The sequence below is a fragment of the Lissotriton vulgaris genome, chromosome 11 (genome assembly GCF_964263255.1).
Source record: "Lissotriton vulgaris chromosome 11, aLisVul1.2, whole genome shotgun sequence".
Classification (NCBI taxonomy): Eukaryota; Metazoa; Chordata; class Amphibia; order Caudata; family Salamandridae; genus Lissotriton; species Lissotriton vulgaris.
The window spans coordinates 76,664,693-76,684,198 of record NC_141699.1 but is presented as its reverse complement, the minus strand read 5'-3'; positions in this window follow the sequence as shown (position 1 = coordinate 76,684,198).

The following is a 19,506-nucleotide window of genomic DNA, read 5'->3' as shown; positions in this document are numbered from 1 at the left end:
AAAAACATTAAGAACTCCCCAGCGCCCACCAATGCCACGTAAGTCCAGAGCTTCCTAGGCGTGGTTAATTATTGTGGTTGTTTTATCCGTGACCTCACAACCCTCACTCAATCACTAAGAGGGCTCACAAAAGATTCTGTCCCATGGGCATGGAACAAGGACCACAGCAAAGCATTCTGGAACGTCAAAGAGGCCCTTTCTGAGGCCACCACGCTGGCATTCTTCGATCCCCGGAAGTCAACTATGGTTGCAGTGGACGCTGGCCCCAGAGGACTAGGAGCCATGCTATTTCAACAAGTCACGCTGAAGAAGACTGGCTCCAGTGGCTTTTGCCAGCCATTCCCTCTCAGAGACAGAACAGAGGTACTCTCAGGTAGACAAGGAGGCTATTGCTATTGTTGGGACGGGAAGTCTCCTGCATGTATCTGGAGAGAGTGCTTCCCCTGCCTTATGCTAATCTCCAGGCAAGTCACTCAAAAGCTACTGTATAGTTTCTAGATCCCTACCTCAGTGAGCATGACAATCATGTATGTCCACTGAGGGTCTCCCTGTTTACATGGATTGAGGCCCTAGAGCTTGGCTCTGAGGTCGAGGGGCATGCCTAGTGCACCCCTATTTTTTAGAGAGTGGCTATTGCCCTCTCTATTAGGACTGTGATAGACTGACAGTGGTGGCAGCAATAAATCTATAGTCAGGAGGGGTGAGTCCCTAGGCACCCTCCTGGCCAAATCTGTGCAGTTTGCCATGCCTGTGGGCCTGTTGCCTTTGTCTGACTGATGTATGTTCGAGAGCCCGTGGGTGTACAGGGGAAGAATGGTGATTTGAGCCAGTGTGAGGAATACGAGCTGTTTTGTTGGACAGCCCAGCTCCCCGTGCCCCTCCCTATTTCCTTGGAAAATCCTGGTGGGCAGGGGGAGACACTCAGCTCTCATCTGGGTTTAGCTGCACTAACTTTGTGGAGAGGACCCTCCCCTACTGGTCAGGGCCTCCTAGGCTGGAGTTAATTAAAATTCCTCTCTAGGAAGTTGCATAGCCTGATACCAGGAAGGGACCTGGTACATGCTTTACCCATGCATTGAAAAAGTGGTGAATGGTTTGTGATTGGAGGTGTATTCAGGATACAAAAGTAGCAGACCCTCTGATTGGATGAGCCTATCAATCAGAGGTGATAAAAGTCTGGCCTGAGTGGTCAGCTGTTGTTCAAGACTGGTCTATGTCGGAAGAGACGGCCACGATTTACAAAAAGGGGGTGGTGATGAACAGAGTGTCTGAGTTAAACAGACCACTCTTACCCAGTCCAAAGATCAGGGCTTGATCCATCACCGTTATTTATCTCACTGCCCCATCCCAGCTCAGAACCTGGCTATATGCAAATCAGTCTGTCCCTGGCCCAGTGCATCATGGGAACAGGGCAGACTAAACTACCAAGCCAATTCTTCACCAGAAAGGAGACAAGCTACCGGGGACCGGTTTCTGGCATTTCAGCCTTCTTCGGCCAGGCTTGCTTGAATCCTGATGGAGCAGTGAGAAAGGGACTCATGTCTGAGTATACCCTGCCACACCTATGGTGGCCAAAAACGATTTACAAAAAGGGGGTGGTGATGAACAGAGTGTCTGAGTTAAACAGACCACTCTTACCCAGTCCAAAGATCAGGGCTTGATCCATCACCGTTATTTATCTCACTGCCCCATCCCAGCTCAGAACCTGGCTATATGCAAATCAGTCTGTCCCTGGCCCAGTGCATCATGGGAACAGGGCAGACTAAACTACCAAGCCAATTCTTCACCAGAAAGGAGACAAGCTACCGGGGACCGGTTTCTGGCATTTCAGCCTTCTTCGGCCCGGCTTGCTTGAATCCTGATGGAGCAGTGAGAAAGGGACTCATGTCTGAGTATACCCTGCCACACCTATGGTGGCCAAAAACGATTTACAAAAAGGGGGTGGTGATGAACAGAGTGTCTGAGTTAAACAGACCACTCTTACCCAGTCCAAAGATCAGGGCTTGATCCATCACCGTTATTTATCTCACTGCCCCATCCCAGCTCAGAACCTGGCTATATGCAAATCAGTCTGTCCCTGGCCCAGTGCATCATGGGAACAGGGCAGACTAAACTACCAAGCCAATTCTTCACCAGAAAGGAGACAAGCTACCGGGGACCGGTTTCTGGCATTTCAGCCTTCTTCGGCCCGGCTTGCTTGAATCCTGATGGAGCAGTGAGAAAGGGACTCATGTCTGAGTAAACCCTGCCACACCTATGGTGGCCAAAAACGATTTACAAAAAGGGGGTGGTGATGAACAGAGTGTCTGAGTTTAACAGACCACTCTTACCCAGTCCAAAGATCAGGGCTTGATCCATCACCGTTATTTGTCTCACTGCCCCATCCCAGCTCAGAACCTGGCTATATGCAAATCAGTCTGTCCCTGGCCCAGTGCATCATGGGAACAGGGCAGACTAAACTACCAAGCCAATTCTTCACCAGAAAGGAGACAAGCTACCGGGGACCGGTTTCTGGCATTTCAGCCTTCTTCGGCCCGGCTTGCTTGAATCCTGATGGAGCAGTGAGAAGGGGACTCATGTCTGAGTATACCCTGCCACACCTATGGTGGCCAAAAACGATTTACAAAAAGGGGGTGGTGATGAACAGAGTGTCTGAGTTAAACAGACCACTCTTACCCAGTCCAAAGATCAGGGCTTGATCCATCACCGATATTTATCTCACTGCCCCATCCCAGCTCAGAACCTGGCTATATGCAAATCAGTCTGTCCCTGGCCCAGTGCATCATGGGAACAGGGCAGACTAAACTACCAAGCCAATTCTTCACCAGAAAGGAGACAAGCTACCGGGGACCGGTTTCTGGCATTTCAGCCTTCTTCGGCCCGGCTTGCTTGAATCCTGATGGAGCAGTGAGAAAGGGACTCATGTCTGAGTATACCCTGCCACACCTATGGTGGCCAAAAACGATTTACAAAAAGGGGGTGGTGATGAACAGAGTGTCTGAGTTAAACAGACCACTCTTACCCAGTCCAAAGATCAGGGCTTGATCCATCACCGTTATTTATCTCACTGCCCCATCCCAGCTCAGAACCTGGCTATATGCAAATCAGTCTGTCCCTGGCCCAGTGCATCATGGGAACAGGGCAGACTAAACTACCAAGCCAATTCTTCACCAGAAAGGAGACAAGCTACCGGGGACCGGTTTCTGGCATTTCAGCCTTCTTCGGCCCGGCTTGCTTGAATCCTGATGGAGCAGTGAGAAAGGGACTCATGTCTGAGTATACCCTGCCACACCTATGGTGGCCAAAAACGATTTACAAAAAGGGGGTGGTGATGAACAGAGTGTCTGAGTTAAACAGACCACTCTTACCCAGTCCAAAGATCAGGGCTTGATCCATCACCGTTATTTATCTCACTGCCCCATCCCAGCTCAGAACCTGGCTATATGCAAATCAGTCTGTCCCTGGCCCAGTGCATCATGGGAACAGGGCAGACTAAACTACCAAGCCAATTCTTCACCAGAAAGGAGACAAGCTACCGGGGACCGGTTTCTGGCATTTCAGCCTTCTTCGGCCCGGCTTGCTTGAATCCTGATGGAGCAGTGAGAAAGGGACTCATGTCTGAGTATACCCTGCCACACCTATGGTGGCCAAAAACGATTTACAAAAAGGGGGTGGTGATGAACAGAGTGTCTGAGTTAAACAGACCACTCTTACCCAGTCCAAAGATCAGGGCTTGATCCATCACCGTTATTTATCTCACTGCCCCATCCCAGCTCAGAACCTGGCTATATGAAAATCAGTCTGTCCCTGGCCCAGTGCATCATGGGAACAGGGCAGACTAAACTACCAAGCCAATTCTTCACCAGAAAGGAGACAAGCTACCGGGGACCGGTTTCTGGCATTTCAGCCTTCTTCGGCCCGGCTTGCTTGAATCCTGATGGAGCAGTGAGAAAGGGACTCATGTCTGAGTATACCCTGCCACACCTATGGTGGCCAAAAACGATTTACAAAAAGGGGGTGGTGATGAACAGAGTGTCTGAGTTAAACAGACCACTCTTACCCAGTCCAAAGATCAGGGCTTGATCCATCACCGTTATTTATCTCACTGCCCCATCCCAGCTCAGAACCTGGCTATATGCAAATCAGTCTGTCCCTGGCCCAGTGCATCATGGGAACAGGGCAGACTAAACTACCAAGCCAATTCTTCACCAGAAAGGAGACAAGCTACCGGGGACCGGTTTCTGGCATTTCAGCCTTCTTCGGCCCGGCTTGCTAGAATCCTGATGGAGCAGTGAGAAAGGGACTCATGTCTGAGTATACCCTGCCACACCTATGGTGGCCAAAAACGATTTACAAAAAGGGGGTGGTGATGAACAGAGTGTCTGAGTTAAACAGACCACTCTTACCCAGTCCAAAGATCAGGGCTTGATCCATCACCGTTATTTATCTCACTGCCCCATCCCGTGGAAGAGACGGCCACACCAGGTCATCTGAAAATAGCCAGACGCGACCCACAGTGTGAAGGCAGGAGATAAGACTCTGTTCACTGCGCCTGGAAGGAAGGCATCAGCAACATTAAGGACCAGCTGTTCTGTGAAGCTTGGCTGCGCTTTGGACCAAGGAAATTACAGACAGCTGCCCAAGGTATGGAAAGGAAGCTTGCGGCACATCACCCAAGGTGTGGAAAGAAGCTTGCAGCACATTACCAAAGGTGTGGAAAGAAGCCTGCGGCACATCAAGAAAAGCTGGTGGAAAGAAGCTTGCAGCACATGACGAGAGCCAGAGAGGAGGAAGCTTGATTCTAGTCTTTGAAGGTGAGATCAAATCCCCATTAGGCCTCTCCCTTGCACTGTGGGAGCCTGTACAAGCAGTAAATGGGAATCGAGTCCAGTGAAGAAGGCCCCCACCTTTCTTTTTGTGATCTCTGAGGGTATCAGGGTGAACTGGCACTCTGTTCAGCCACTACCCTCCTACAGCTAGCCAGTGGCTACTGGACTAGTGGGACTCCAGTAAACTGTGCCAAGACATCAGGCACCTGTGATCAGACCCCTGACACCACTAGAGCGGTGTCCTCACTCACGACGGGAGGGCACTTCTGTTGCTTTGGGTGGGGGGTTATGGGGGTCTGATCAAGAACATTTGACTTCACATCATATGCTGAAACTATATCCTTTCAATCCAAAGTTTGGTATCAAGGCTCTAGGGAATGAGAGCAGCCCTGTGTAACATGATCTGTAATGTGCAATGCTTACTGTGTGTTTTCATGTTAACTGTGTTTTTATAGTGCTTGGCGTCTAGGCGCTTTAATATTGTTTGGGGTCAGAACTCTGTCCCAGAGGGTTGTAGAGACATCTGGTTTTCACTGTTTATCCTAGTTTTATGTGAAGTATAATTATCTTGTGTGTATTAAAGTACTTTTCTTTTATAAAAAGTAAAGCACTGACTGGACACTGAGTTTATCAGCTGGTGGTACAGTTTACACTGTATTCTGAATGTCTAACCCCACCTCCCCTCCTTGAGTAAGCCTTGGACTGCTCTGTCTCGCTACCCTGAGAGAGTCAAGTGCTGAAGAGGAGTACTTGGTTATCCAGTTTTGGGTCCACTAGTACTGAGGCCCCGGGACACCAGTGAGGGAACACTTCATTTGATGCGATTGGAGCGCAGTTACCCCTCAGTGCCCTGGTGCCCAGGAAGCCAGGTCTAACAGCGATACATTGGGGATGCCGGCATTTCCATCTTTATGTCTACGGAAATCCCTCTGTAGTCACAACGGATCACAAATCACTTCTGTCTCTGTTCTCAAGAACCTCATTGAAGCCACCCCCCAAGATAGAAAAATTGATGTTACAACTACAAGATTACAATTGCAAGGCGGAATACCAACTAGGCACCAGAAATCTGGCTGACTACCTGTCACGCCACCCGAGGGCAGCAACAGCCCAGGTGAAGAAAGAAGCGGCAGACACAGAAGAATACATCGGCTGTATCATGGATCGATCGTGTCCCCTGCCACTCTCCATGGACGTCCTTCGGGAGGAAACGAGCAAAGATGAGTGTCTGCAGTGAGTAAAGCAAGTCCTGCAGCACAGGAATTGGCATCAAGCAAGAGAAGGATGGTAGATACTTACCCCGGAAGCAAGACACATCCTGGAGAGTATATACAAGGTCCAGGAGGAACTCACCAAAGACACCACTGGCTGCCTGCTGAGAGGACACCGATTGGTCATCCAATCCTATCTGACAGCCCAAGTAGTGCAACTGGCTAATGTTGGTCATCAAGGAATGGTGAAAACCAAGTGCCGACCAAGGTATGGTTTTGGCTGATGGATGAACAAGTGGAAGCCGTCGTCAGGTCATGTCAGTGGTGCCAAGTCACCGGGAGTCTCCTCATCCTGCTCCAATAGCAACGGAACCAAGGCCCTGGCGTCCATGGATGTACATCAGCCTGGATTTTGGCAGTCTCCCGGATGGAAGACACACGTTTGTAGCCATTGACCATCATTCAAAGTATCCAGAGGTGGAGATAATCAACACGCTCAGTGCCTCGGAAGTGATCCCAAAGATCGAGAAAGTAATGGCAACCCACATACTGTTTCAAGAGTTGAAGACAGACAACAGGCCCCCTTTTCAGGGGCAGGACATGGCCACCTACCACACGTCCGTGGGCATCAAGCATAGGAGAGTCACCCCTCGGTGGCCGCACGCCAACGGGGAGGTAGACAGGTTTATGTGAACATTAAACAAAGTGATACGCATAGCCCATGATTTCCAGCAGTCAGTGGAACTCGCTATATTCACATTCCTCGGAAGCTACATACAGACACCTCACTCCACTATTGAGGCTGCCCCAGGGCATCTATCAATGGGCCGTGTGTTTGATGACACCATTCCACACCACCCGCCGTAGTGCCCCAGTCATCCCAATTATGACCAGGTAGATGCCCATCGAAAGAAATGTGCCAGTGAAGCTGAAAGTGGGTGATCTAGAATTGCTCAGGAACTGTGTGACAAACAGCAAGTTCAACTTACCATACGAAAGGTATCCGTGGGTGATAGTTCATCTGAAAGGCACCTGTGTCACAGCCAGAAGAGGTGGTGAAACGGTAACTAGGAAGGTTGCACACTTCAAAAGATTCCACTCACACCCGCCACTCCTGTGGAGCATAGACTGCCAGTGCCAGAAGTTGGGCAAGGCTCGGACACGGAAGATGAAGCAGCTGACCCCAGCGGACCGGGCATGGTCTCCGACCTGGTACTGGCAGTGGGAAATGCCCCGGGTGCAGAGGAATGCTCCGATCGTCTGGGGATCACACCAGAAAGTGGGAGCTCATCTCAGGTCAGCGACAAGGATGGAGAGCTGGGTGCGAGAGGGTGGGTTCCAGCAGAATCCCGATCCAACTGGCAAGCTGAAGGACTATTTCACGTCAAACTGTTTCATATTATTCCCACGATCGTGGGGCTATTCGAAATCAATGTGCTGTATTGGGTTAAGTGGTAATTTTGGTGTTTTTGGGGAGGAATGTAATGTCGCACTCATGAGGTAATGGGTGCGCCCTCGGGGTGTCAAGATCTTGCCCCATTGAGAGGGGTGTTTAGAGCAGTCCTCTGCGGTAACGTAACCAGTTGGAGTGGTCTTAGGTCATGTGACCTCATTATCATAAACAGGCCCACGGACGTGACGTCAGTCGGCGCACGTACATAACCCATCACACCGCAATCCAGGGTCTGTGTGGTTATTTATCACACCCTCCCCACGTGCTCACTAAAGGCCTCCTAGACACATCAGCATTAGCGTCCTGCAGAGGACACGACAAATTTGAACCCATTGTTGGTAGAGCAGCCTAGGGCAGAAATAGTGCAATACACAAGTGAAAATGACAGGCTGGCAGCCCTGATTCACAGAATTAGGATCTGCATTCTGCAGATATCTGACTCTGGGGTTTAGACCATAGTGACCTACCAAAGTCACCATAATGAACATCAGAAGAGAACTAATGTCTGCCATGGATCAGGCATAAGACAGAATTTCAACACTTCTCGATATATCATCTGCCTTCAGCACGTTCTCCTCACCTGCCTTGAGTCGACCATTGTAAAGAGTCTTGCACACCAGTGGCCCTTATCTTTCCTCTCAAGTCGTCCCCATCAGGTACAGCTGGCTCTAGCACTTGACAAAACATTGTGTGATTTCAGGCAAATCACTTCAACTCCCCGTGCCAGAAAGTGTGTTTGCGCCTGTAGTCGTCTCACGTCCCATAATTTTGCTTCATTTTTATCAATATTTGTACCCACAGAGGTCTGTCTTGGCGGTGGTCATTCAATGGGGAGAGGGCCCAGTTTGTTTCTCCCATACGGGCTCCCCCTTTCCCTGGTTTTAGCAGTTCATGCCCTCTTCTGTTAACCCATTGAGACTATTTATTGCATTGCACATAGCTCACAAGTTCCTCCCCCACACTGTAAGCTGCTGCTGTGCACATCATGGGTGCCTGAAAAAATTAGGCATTTAGCAAGTTTTAAACTTTGTAATCTTCATGATCTTCACAGAGTTTGTCAGCCTCAACTTAAAATAAGTCTGCAGTAGAAAATCTTAGCAAAACGCAATTATTATGTTATTATTTTTATTAGTAGTATTTGGTGTACAGACTATAAGGCCCAACTCTATTTTAAGTAGGCAGAGGCTCAATTTTCTGTATTTTTGCAGAATCATCAACATGTCTGCCTTTGGTGCAGATGTTGGCTGTCCTTATCTTTCCAAGAACACATGGAAGTATCCGGTCACTCAGACATAGAAATCAACAAGACATCTCATGCGACATCAGTCCGGAACAAGCGCCTTGTTATCTCATTTCAAGGTCAAAGAAGAACAATAGACAAAACAGTTCAGTCTGAATTGTCGTATTTTTACCTTATTTGTTCATAAGAATGTCTCCTAAGCTAGCATCTTGATGCTCATTGGTTATATCAGACATTGCTAAGGTGATGGTGGAAATTCCATCTTAGATAGGATACAGTATAAGAGGACTGGAACTTGACTACTTGTAAGGAGATGTATTTCGCCCCAGAATATTATGCAAGAGACTGCTTGACACAATCTTGACTGTATTCTGATGCTGCCGCATCGCATTTTCCAATGAAAGCTGATATTGAGTCTGAGTCCGGGAGGAGCCGATGCTGTTTAGACATGCGTTTGCGTTCCTCCGGGAGCATGGCCTCCCTGACTACCGATAATTATAGCTCTTGGCTGTAAACAGATATGTAGTGCCTTGATTCTCCCTAAGAATCTCTAGATGCAAGTTGTACTACTTCATTCTCTCCTAGCGTAGCACACAGAAGTAGCTTTTAGGGTGTTACAGTTTTTGAGATGACATCTAAACCTTGGTTGAACTTTGTGCTCTTTAATTATGTTCTATATGGTTGTTTTTGATGTGGTAAACAACCAGGGTGCACCTGTTGAAATAAATATATCTGCATAACTTCCTAGGCAATTGATAATGGAAACAAGAAGGCAAGGGAAACAAACAAAGTAACTAGTTTAAAAGAGACATGTTCATTTTAATAATCATATATAAACCCATAATAATCATTACTTATAAATACACAAATGGACATTAATTAAAAAATTCAAATTAATTACAAATTACAGAATTAAACAGACAATCTTTATCTTTAATCAACAAGTGGCAATAAAACTCAAATATGTTGAAATAAATACACTTTTTAGTTAAAGTGTCTTTTTCTCAGTGCAGTTTGTGTGTGTGGTTTTGAGGAGACTGACATAGGATGCTTCCAATCATCACTGTGTCCTTAAATCCCTGTTTAGAGTCTTTTAGTACGCCAAAGGCATTGATTCCCCTTTAGCTATGTATTGGGTGGGTTTCTGCAGGACTACTAAAATCTGTCTTCCACATTCAAGTGTAGGCGCATTGAGCTAAGTTCTGTTGTTTCACCCGTGGGTGTGAAAACAAACCTTGTAGAGCGGAGCCAAGGACTATGTATAAGCAACAGATTATTACTATGATTATTTTGCAGGAAATACTCCAGCAAGCAAAGGCGGGCACATTTTTAAAACCTTGTCAAACCTCATAATATAAATGAAATGCAAAGTGTGCCAGCTTCACCCAACTTCTCAGGCATAGTCTAAGACATTTAAGGCTTGATTCAGGATTGTGGAGACCGCACACAGATATTTAATTACTTTGGTTATCAAACATATTGATCATTTTGACCAACTCAACCAACACCAATCAGGTTTCCGTGCTGGCCACGGCACAGAATCAGCCATGACACACATCATTGATGATGCGCTGCAAATACTTGACCAAAATGGATCCTGTTTCTCATCCTACTTGACCTATCTTCAGCCTTTGATACGGTTAAACACGAGAACCTGTTAGACCTCCTGACACACAGAATGGGCTTATCTGGGGCAGTCCTAAGTTGGTTCACCTCATTTCTCCAAAATCGGACACAACAATTCAAAATCAAGAACACCCTGTCCAAGCCAGTCCCAGTGACCCTGGGGGTACCGCAAGGATCCGCATTATCTCCAACACTGTTTAATCTCTTCCTGGAACCTCTAACGGAAATTCTACAAACCTCTAACATACAATACCACATGTATGCAGATGATACACAGCTATACCTCAAGATACACTTCTTAGAGGATATCAAACTAATCAACACAGCTCTTAGGAACACCCAAACTTGGCTAGCAGAAAATCATCTTAAATTGAACGCCCTAAAGACTGAATTTCTTCTAATAGCCCCACCGGCTCAAATCCCGAAATTGTAAGATTGGATCAAACATATTACAGCGTTCAACGTACAACCGACCATTGTGGATTCAACAAAATCACTTGGAATAACTGTAGACAGTAACCTCAATATGCAAAAATGTATCAGCAATGCTACAAAGGGAGCTAACCTTCAGATAAACACATTGAGGAAACTAAAACCCTTCCTACCACACATGACTTTAAGCAGGCAGTGAAGCTCTGGTTATACCCAGAGTGGAATATGGTTGCATCACCCTTTGTGGCCTGCCCAAAGCATCAACGGCACCCCTTAGAGCTTCAATCAACGCTGCAGCAAGACTCATAACTGGTTCTAAACATAGCTCCCACATCTCCCCGGACCTCCAATCCCTGAACTGGCTACCCCTTGATGCGAGAATTGAGCCTTACATCAAAAGACCCCCAGCTACCTGGCACAGAAACTGACGATCTCTGGTGGTACCAGATCCTCAAGAAATGCAGAAAAATTACTACTGAAACCACAAAAAATTCCATAATTCCATAAGAAAAAAACCTATAACAGATCCTTCTCTGGGATGGCACCAAGAATTTGGAATGGCTTACCCCCTGAAATCAGACTTAAACCTTCCACTACTGCTTTTAAAAAGGAAGATAAATCCATCCTCTTGGCTAAATACACATGAGTATGGTCTGCTGAATCAATGTGGTGAAAGGCACCTAAGCTCTCAACCACAAGACACTTATTGATGCCAAATATAACAATATTGTTTTTCTTTATCATTTTCTATGTACTTCTGTGTGTATCTACTCTTATTGCCTGTATATGTAACATTTACTGTTTGTATAGCGCTCTGATATCCACTAGGATCTCGTTCGCGCCGGATGTATCTTTTACACAGTTGAGTCAAATTGTATTTGTTGTTGGGAAGATCTTAAGAAAAAGGCGTGGATTTTTAACTCCTTGAAGTGCATTGGTTTACAGTTTTGGATTACAGATTGTCATTACACCAATAATAGTACAGTTCATTGATTCTGGGTTTTTCCTTGAGATTCTCTTGGGTTCATGTTGTGGTCAATAATTACATATACACTTTAGGCAGTTTTTCCATTTGTTTTATTTCAAGTCCTTCTCTAGCTTAATAGGAGCTGTTAACATGCATGTTTTTCAATTTCTGCTACAGTATTTCGAGAGATTTCAGCCGACATGTGTTTCACCTCTTTGCAAATTGTGCATTGGCCTTTATCAAGCATTGAACTCAACTGTTTTAGTCATTAAGGAATGTAGTGTGAACCGTTAAGGTAGTCTGATGTACACAGAGTAGCTGGTCGATGTGGTTGGGTCCCGATCTGTCTGTATCGTGTATCTACACTAAGAACCCTGATCCCTACTCTCACTTAAAAGCAAATAAGGTCCTTCAATATTAAACATAGTTTTTAACATTGTCCACCCTGCATGTGTATTTATTTCTTTAAGTTATCAGGTAGATACCAATCAGAATGTTTACCACTCTTACCATCAGCCGTTTCTTATTTGGCCTTTCCCTAAATTATGCCCAAACCTCAGGTCATGAGCTAAGAGTTTTCAACTCTAATACTCTACTTTCCTCACAGATACCAGGATCAAGATTCACCAATTTATTCTGATGAAACACCACTCTGCTTGAAAGTCGCCTCTGTTTCAGACATACAACCTTCAAACATTGTCTGCACTTCATCCTGAATGTCTAGCACCCACTTGGAAACTCAACCCAACCCAGACAGAGTTCCTGGTATTTGCCAGGATCGACAAACAAGAAACATTATAAGCCTGGACCAATGACATGCACCTTGAGAATAGGACACTTTACCCCGCATTTTTTACTCCGCATGTCATTACCCCGCATTTTTTACTCTGCAAAAACTTTTACAACGCAGGGCTTTACAACGCACTCCATTACAACGCATGCTTTTAATATTAACATTTTTCCTAAATATTGAAGTAGTTCCTGTGGGTTGCTTGAGGCTGGATTTTCTTCCACTGTGCTCTGAGTTTGTGGCTGTGCTGCCCCTGCAGCCCCTCCCTGCACCCACTGTTTGGACCATCTTTGCAGCGTGGCCAGGAAGTTTGCATTGCCCTGAATGTGGCAATGTGGTATGATGATGCTGTCTTGTACCCATCGGGTACATTGAGATGCTGCTGGACCAAAGGTGTGGCTGAGAACATGTGGTGATGCATAGGAGGTTGGTACAGATATTTGCTGGGGGAAGCCTGGCTGATACTTACAGCTGGAGGGAGGATGAACTCTGACAAGGGCAATAAACCTGATGCTGCACATTATGACCTAATATGCTATAAAGAGCTATCATCTGCTACCTAAGTAGCTCCACACCTGTGTCTGTGTGAACCCTGCAGCCTACACGCCAACATCTGGAGCCCAAAAAGAGGTAGGGGTTTCAGGCACTAAAATGGCTAATTAATATACTAATAACATCACCATAAATTACACCACAAGGCCATTGTGCAGACAGGAATGTCACAGGAGATCTCATGAAATCAGATTTGGGTGAGAGGCAAGGTGCAGCTTCTCTCCCAGATGGCATGACTGGCAGAACTAAACATAAATTAGTGAGCTTTGGGTACTGTGGCCAACCTCACTCTTCCTGCTGCTGGTTGGGTTACAGAAGTAACTGCAAAGACTGTGAAATTCATTTCTGCCTTCTTTAAATGTCCATAAAAAAAACAACAAAGGCTTGGTTTTGAAAGATTGATTTTTTTTTCCTGCCAAATGCTAGTAATCGAAAAAAATCAGAATCACAAAATAAAATCTTAATTGTAATATTGCATGAAAGAAAATTGCTTTAAATAAAGGCCTTGTTTGCAGCTGAAAGGAGCTCAAGGCTCATGATTGCAGGCCGAAAGAAGGGATTAAAAAACTCCAGAAATATGTTGCAAAATCGGTGGTAGGAGTCGTTAAGAAACAGCAGCCCACCACCTACATTGGTAGGGTTGTCAATTTTGCTGCAGTAGTGCCCCGTATCCCACCACTGTCTTGTCAATGGATGTCCCCTTGCACCAGAGACCCCTGCTGTTGGTACAAGGTCCCCCTCTATTGCATCAGCCTCGTGATCATCCATCGCCCTGGTGCCATGGGAACAGAATCCAGTGCTTAATATGTTAAAAAAAAAGTGTCAGGGCCCTCGTCAGGAGGCCTCTGCAGCTTGCTCCACACATTGCCCCTGCAATGCTGCCATTGATAATAACAACACAACTACTAACCATCACACTCCTTCAATGTTACTGTTCAGTCTATTCCATGCCCCTAAAGCTATAAGAATGGCTTGGGCGGCAGTGAATATTGATTTTTAATGTATATTGAATTAATAAACAACTGTTGTTTTGCTCATCTGTAAATAAGACAGAGAGCACCACCATGTGGCAGGCTGCCGTAAGTGCTGCTGTTGACAATTAAGCGTTGTGCCAAGCACCGGAAACCACCGGCTCAAATTAAGCACTAACTGTATCTGGCACCGCTGTTCTTGTTCATCCAACAATCACATAACATTGACTGATACTTCCTCACAAAACCATTCTGAACAGTTTGTCCTGAGCCGGACACGCAACATCTAGTCGCATAAGCATTACACACATGAGAGTGTTCACCAGTGCTTGTTTTAGTGCATGCATTCAGCAGAGTTATTATCTGCTATAAAAGTAACAGACTTCCCCCCGGAGGTTTAAACCATATTAATTTTGAGAACTCACATTTCTACTGAAGTACAAATCCCCTATGTAAATAGATTCCTTTTGCTTTATAAAATTAATAGTGCTGCCCTTGTACAGAAGATGTTGTCCCTCACTCCATTAGGTTGGATTTAAAGGGCTAAACAATTGCCCTGGGTACATGCGTTACTGCACGTTGTGGTTCTACTCTGGGGCAATTTATTACCCCATACTGAGTTTTTGAGCTCAAAATAGACAACGACATGCGGGTGGAGTAAAATCACCCGATTCAGCACATTTTATCAATTACATTTTCCTCCAGAATACACTTGGAAAAAATGTAACCACTCGTTCACATCTCATAATGCAGATTCCGGGGTAAGTACCTTCTTTGCACTCTGCTCCTACCCTCTGTTGCTATTAGTCAGGGCTTATATGGATCTTGAGCAGTCGATCCCTTCCTTGTCCTGATGTCTTGTCTTGTCATGATTCAGTGTGTGATGTCACGTGATATCAGTAGAAGCTACCCAGGAACTGAGCTAATAACGCAAGCTTCTGGTGGGGCAATGGCTGAGTACCTGAATGCTGTACTGCTATAAATAGTAACAAATATTTAACTTTACATACCTTCCTCTCTCATTAACCTGTACCTGAACCCAGAAACCTTCTATCCACAAGATGACACTTTTGAGTCCTGAACTTGTGACATCCTAATGCATTCTGGGTGTTCTGGTCTTATTTTGCTCTATTGAACTGATTACACTACATTTAGGCTTGCCCTCCCTTCCAAATTTAGCACTGATGGTCTTTTATTTGCCTGCTGAAAGTTGTTGAGGGGAATAAACACTTAAAGATTATACTTATAATTTAGTCATGTTTAAAGGACCACAGACTCCGAATTCAAGTTATTGATTTTATTATAAGGCCAAAAATAATTTAATGTAAACGCATCGGAGACTCAGTGAATACAGGTGCATAAAAATAAATACAGAGCCGAACCTACGCATATAATTAATTCGGCACAGAAGACATAAGGTGATTGTCTAAGACAGTGGTCTTCCAACTTTTTAAGGCCTGCCCTCCGCCCCAGAGGGGAAAAAAATCATTAGGGTCCCAATCAGAATTTTTCACAATGATGCTATTAAATTGACAATGTTTAAATATTTCTACACTTATTTAAACATTGCAATTACGTTCTGTTACCGTTTTAAAAATGCAAATACATGATTGCCAAATGTAATATTCTGGTCAGGCAGGCGGCTTACTAACGTGTAAAAGTATCCATAGTGTGATAATAACTCTTTTGGCCTATAAAAGCTGTCACCAATGTCACATATTTGGACATTCAATGGCTTTGCTGATGTCTCTGTGCTGCACATTAATTTGCTGTTTGTTGGTCTCCAATAAAACTTGCTAACAGTTGTGCTGACAGAGACTTGTGTTATTTGTATTATTTCTTATTATTTTTATTTCAGCTTCTGAAGTTGGTGGAGAATGCAGCATCAAAACATCTGACCAGTTTTGACGGCCACCAGTTGCTGGACTCCAACCCCTCGGAGACCTGAGGTGATGACATTTCAAATTGTCTTCTCTATCTCCCCTCTCTGGCTGTTGGAGGACGACACCGGTGCTTGACCGTTAGTTGCCTGTGTTACGTTGTTGGCTCCTGCTCTGCTCTGTCTCTATCAGCACATTTGTATAGAACAGTTTTTTACCAGATTCTAAGAGCTCTCCTTCTATATCATTTTCTCTTGGTCCTCTTCTCACACCCCTGCCAGTGTTTCTAACACCGGTGTGCCTCTGTCTAGGGTATATCTCCCTTGGTTGTTTACCGAAGTACTTCTTGGCTGTTGTACTGGCCATCCCCATTCCTTTCTTTGTTCTCTTTTTTCTAGCTCTGATAATTTCCATGTCACTATGTCGCCATTCTGCTGGTGACAATTCCTTCACTTCCTCTTACCGTTTGCTCAGCGCCACTCACTCTGTTTCTGCTTCGGAGCTCTTTCTGCGTTCTGACCTCTGACTCAGCTGCCGCCTCTCAGCTGTCTTTTATTATGCATTTTGGTCTCTTTGTAGTTTCTGGTCCTCATCTCCACTCCTCCAAACCGGCGATGGTGTCCTTCTGCTCGATTCCATGCACGCAGTCTTTCCCTGGTGCTACGCAGCACTTGGCTGTGTCTAGGTCCAAGGAGGGCAAACTTCTTCAACCCCTTTGTCTTGCCTGCAGAGAGTCTCCGGTCTATGGAGGTGGAGGAGCATTTCCCCCACTCCCCTGGTGGCAACTGAGGTCGATACTCTTTGGCAGATCAGTCGTCACTAGGTGAGTACATATTGAGGGTTTATATCCTCCAGGTTGGGTTGCAGCAGGTGCAGGTATGATATTGTATATTGGTGTTAGGATGAGGTAGCATGGTAATGTTTTTTTGTTTGTATTTTGTTGAAAAATGTGTCCTCTGTGTATTTTTTGGTTTTTCGCCATGCTGTCGCTGATGGCGCTGTTAGTGGCTGTGTCTCTCTCTGGGTGCACTTCTAGCGATGGGCCAGTGTTGTACCATCTTGTTGCCTCTAGCGTCAGGCGGACACAGTTGCCTTCTCCTTGTATTTTCTCTTCCGTTGTTCCTGGCGGTGGGCCAGTTACGACGGGGAGGAGTGTTTGTTTTAGTATCGGTTTTGAGTTTCCTCTCCTGTGTATCCTCTGATTGTGTGGTCCTCTGTTTTAATCCCTCTCTTTTTCCATCTGCTGTTGTTGCCAATGGGTAACTATGTTTCCACAGAAGCTCTGTGTATTCTTTTTATTTCCCTGTGCATAGGCATTCTTTGCCAAGCTTTCTTTTGTGGTCCCCAGGGGGCCTGCATCTGTCTGTCCCCGATGGGACAGAAAGAGGAGGATTGGGTGCCATCACAGCTGAGGCACCCCTATTGGCTAGCCAGAGTTCTGAGGGAACTCAGTCATGAGTGGGCTGACGAGCCTCTTTAGTTATTATTATTATTATTATTATATTTCTTATATAGCGCCAGAATCGACCCCCAAAGGGGTATCTCCGCGCTTGCCTTGGGAACCCGTCCTGGTTTTTCCCTGTGTGATAGCCCCTACAGGGCATCCCCAAGGTGAAAGCCAGGCATCCCGCCGCGGGGGCCGTTGTGGAGATTAAGCAAGCTTAATGCCCGGAGCTGCAGAGTGTGAACCCATGATTAGGTCAGGCACCGAAGCGAGAATTATCGGGTCCGTGGACATTTGAGCTCAAGACCCTGCCGCGTCGGGAATTGAACCCTGGTCCCGGGTCTGACCTCTGCTTCAGGGTCTGCCTGCTCTAACCAGTGAGCCACACTTCTCCACACTTTAGGACCTTGGTTGGAGGGACTGGTGGAGGGTTGGTGATTAGCATCCCCTACATTTCTGTTTCTAGGCAGCCAGTGGCCCTCCAACAAGACTGATAGGTACGAGGTCCCTGCTCAGTGGGAGCACGGTCAGGAGGATTCGGTGGGAATTAGGCCCATGGGTGCAGTCGCAGTTTGAGTACACCCAGCATCGCGAGGGGTTGTAACTGCAGATACTCCCCTAGTATTCTCTCGCTGTCTATGATTCAGGGTTCACCTCACTCCTTGATGATGTGACTTGCTGCACTGTCACCTTCACCACTGGGGTCTGGCGAGGGCAAAAGTTTGCTTTTGTTCCTTGACCACCGAGTAACTCCCTGAAAATAGGCGGCACAAGACTACTGGTGTTTCAGGGAAGGTGAAATTCTGCAGTTCCCTGTCTTGCCTGCGACACTCCCTGGCTCCAGGGGTGGAAGGTGTCGGATGCTGAGAAAAGGAGGGGGGTGAACGCCTTGTTTCACACAGGGAAGGGATACATAATTTGTTGTTTTCCATGATGTTAATACCAGTGTTCATGAGTAATCAAATTTGACTGTACATCTACATTTTTGACTGATCTGACTTTGACAAGAGGACACCGATTTCTGTTGCCATTATCATATAATAATATTTCTAGACTGCTCAAATAGACACTTTCACATTGTTTTTATATTGCACATTACCCTATGTTTGTGCACTGCTACTTAGGAGATGACAGATTCCAGCTCTCCTTACACTAATTACACTCACACTATTTTGGGATTAGATAACAGATGCTTGTGTAGATCCGCACCAACTAGGGATAGACCCTGGCTATTTGTTTTATATGTGTGTGCCTGTGCAAGTGCTGAGTTCACCTGTTTTGTCTCACCTTTTATATGATTCTAAACATTTCGTTCAGCAGCACCTTTGTGGGTCTACGTGGCCCAGAGAGAAAGGAAGGGGATGAAATATCTTACTCTACCTCTGTCTCTTTTCTTCCTATCTATGAATATTTTCAGTGAACTTGTAGCAAATGCCATTTCATGTCACATTGTCTGATGATGGGTGCTTGCTCTGCTTCATTTTAACAATGCACAGCTGCTGTATGATTGCTGTATGATTAGTTGAACGTATCTGTTATCCGTCCCCCACACCTCAGGAATGAGCACCCAGAAATAGTCTGCTGACAACCTTCTGTGTCACTCTACCGAAGTGTGTCTGTAGGTTGTCTACTGCAAGAGGGACAGATGACCCCTTCCCACATACACTTACATAGCACAATAACTGGGGTACGAGTTCCTTTCAAGTAACACAACTGCATTGCTGTTTCCATCTATTGAAAATGGGGAGTACAATTATGACACAGGACTGAATATTGTGTTTCGTTTAGATTGAAATATCTTTCTTGTGACTGTGATTATTCTCCTGGAAGGAAAGGAATGGATGATTACAGTGTGGAACTAGTTTTTGGGAAGTTGAAGCTGTAGAGAAGAGTCTTGCCGGTGGCAGTGGCAGGCTCTATCCGCTCGCGCTGTGTGTTTTAATGTGTCACACTGTTTAGCGCTGACCCATAGCGTTTATTTTAATCATAGCGAGCAAGGCTAATTTTAAATGTTTTTGTGTGCATAAGTCATTTCTTGTCACTCACTTGATTGCCGACTCCCGCCCCAGTCCGCCGCGTCCATTTCTGGGCGTTTGTTTGCGGAGGGTGAG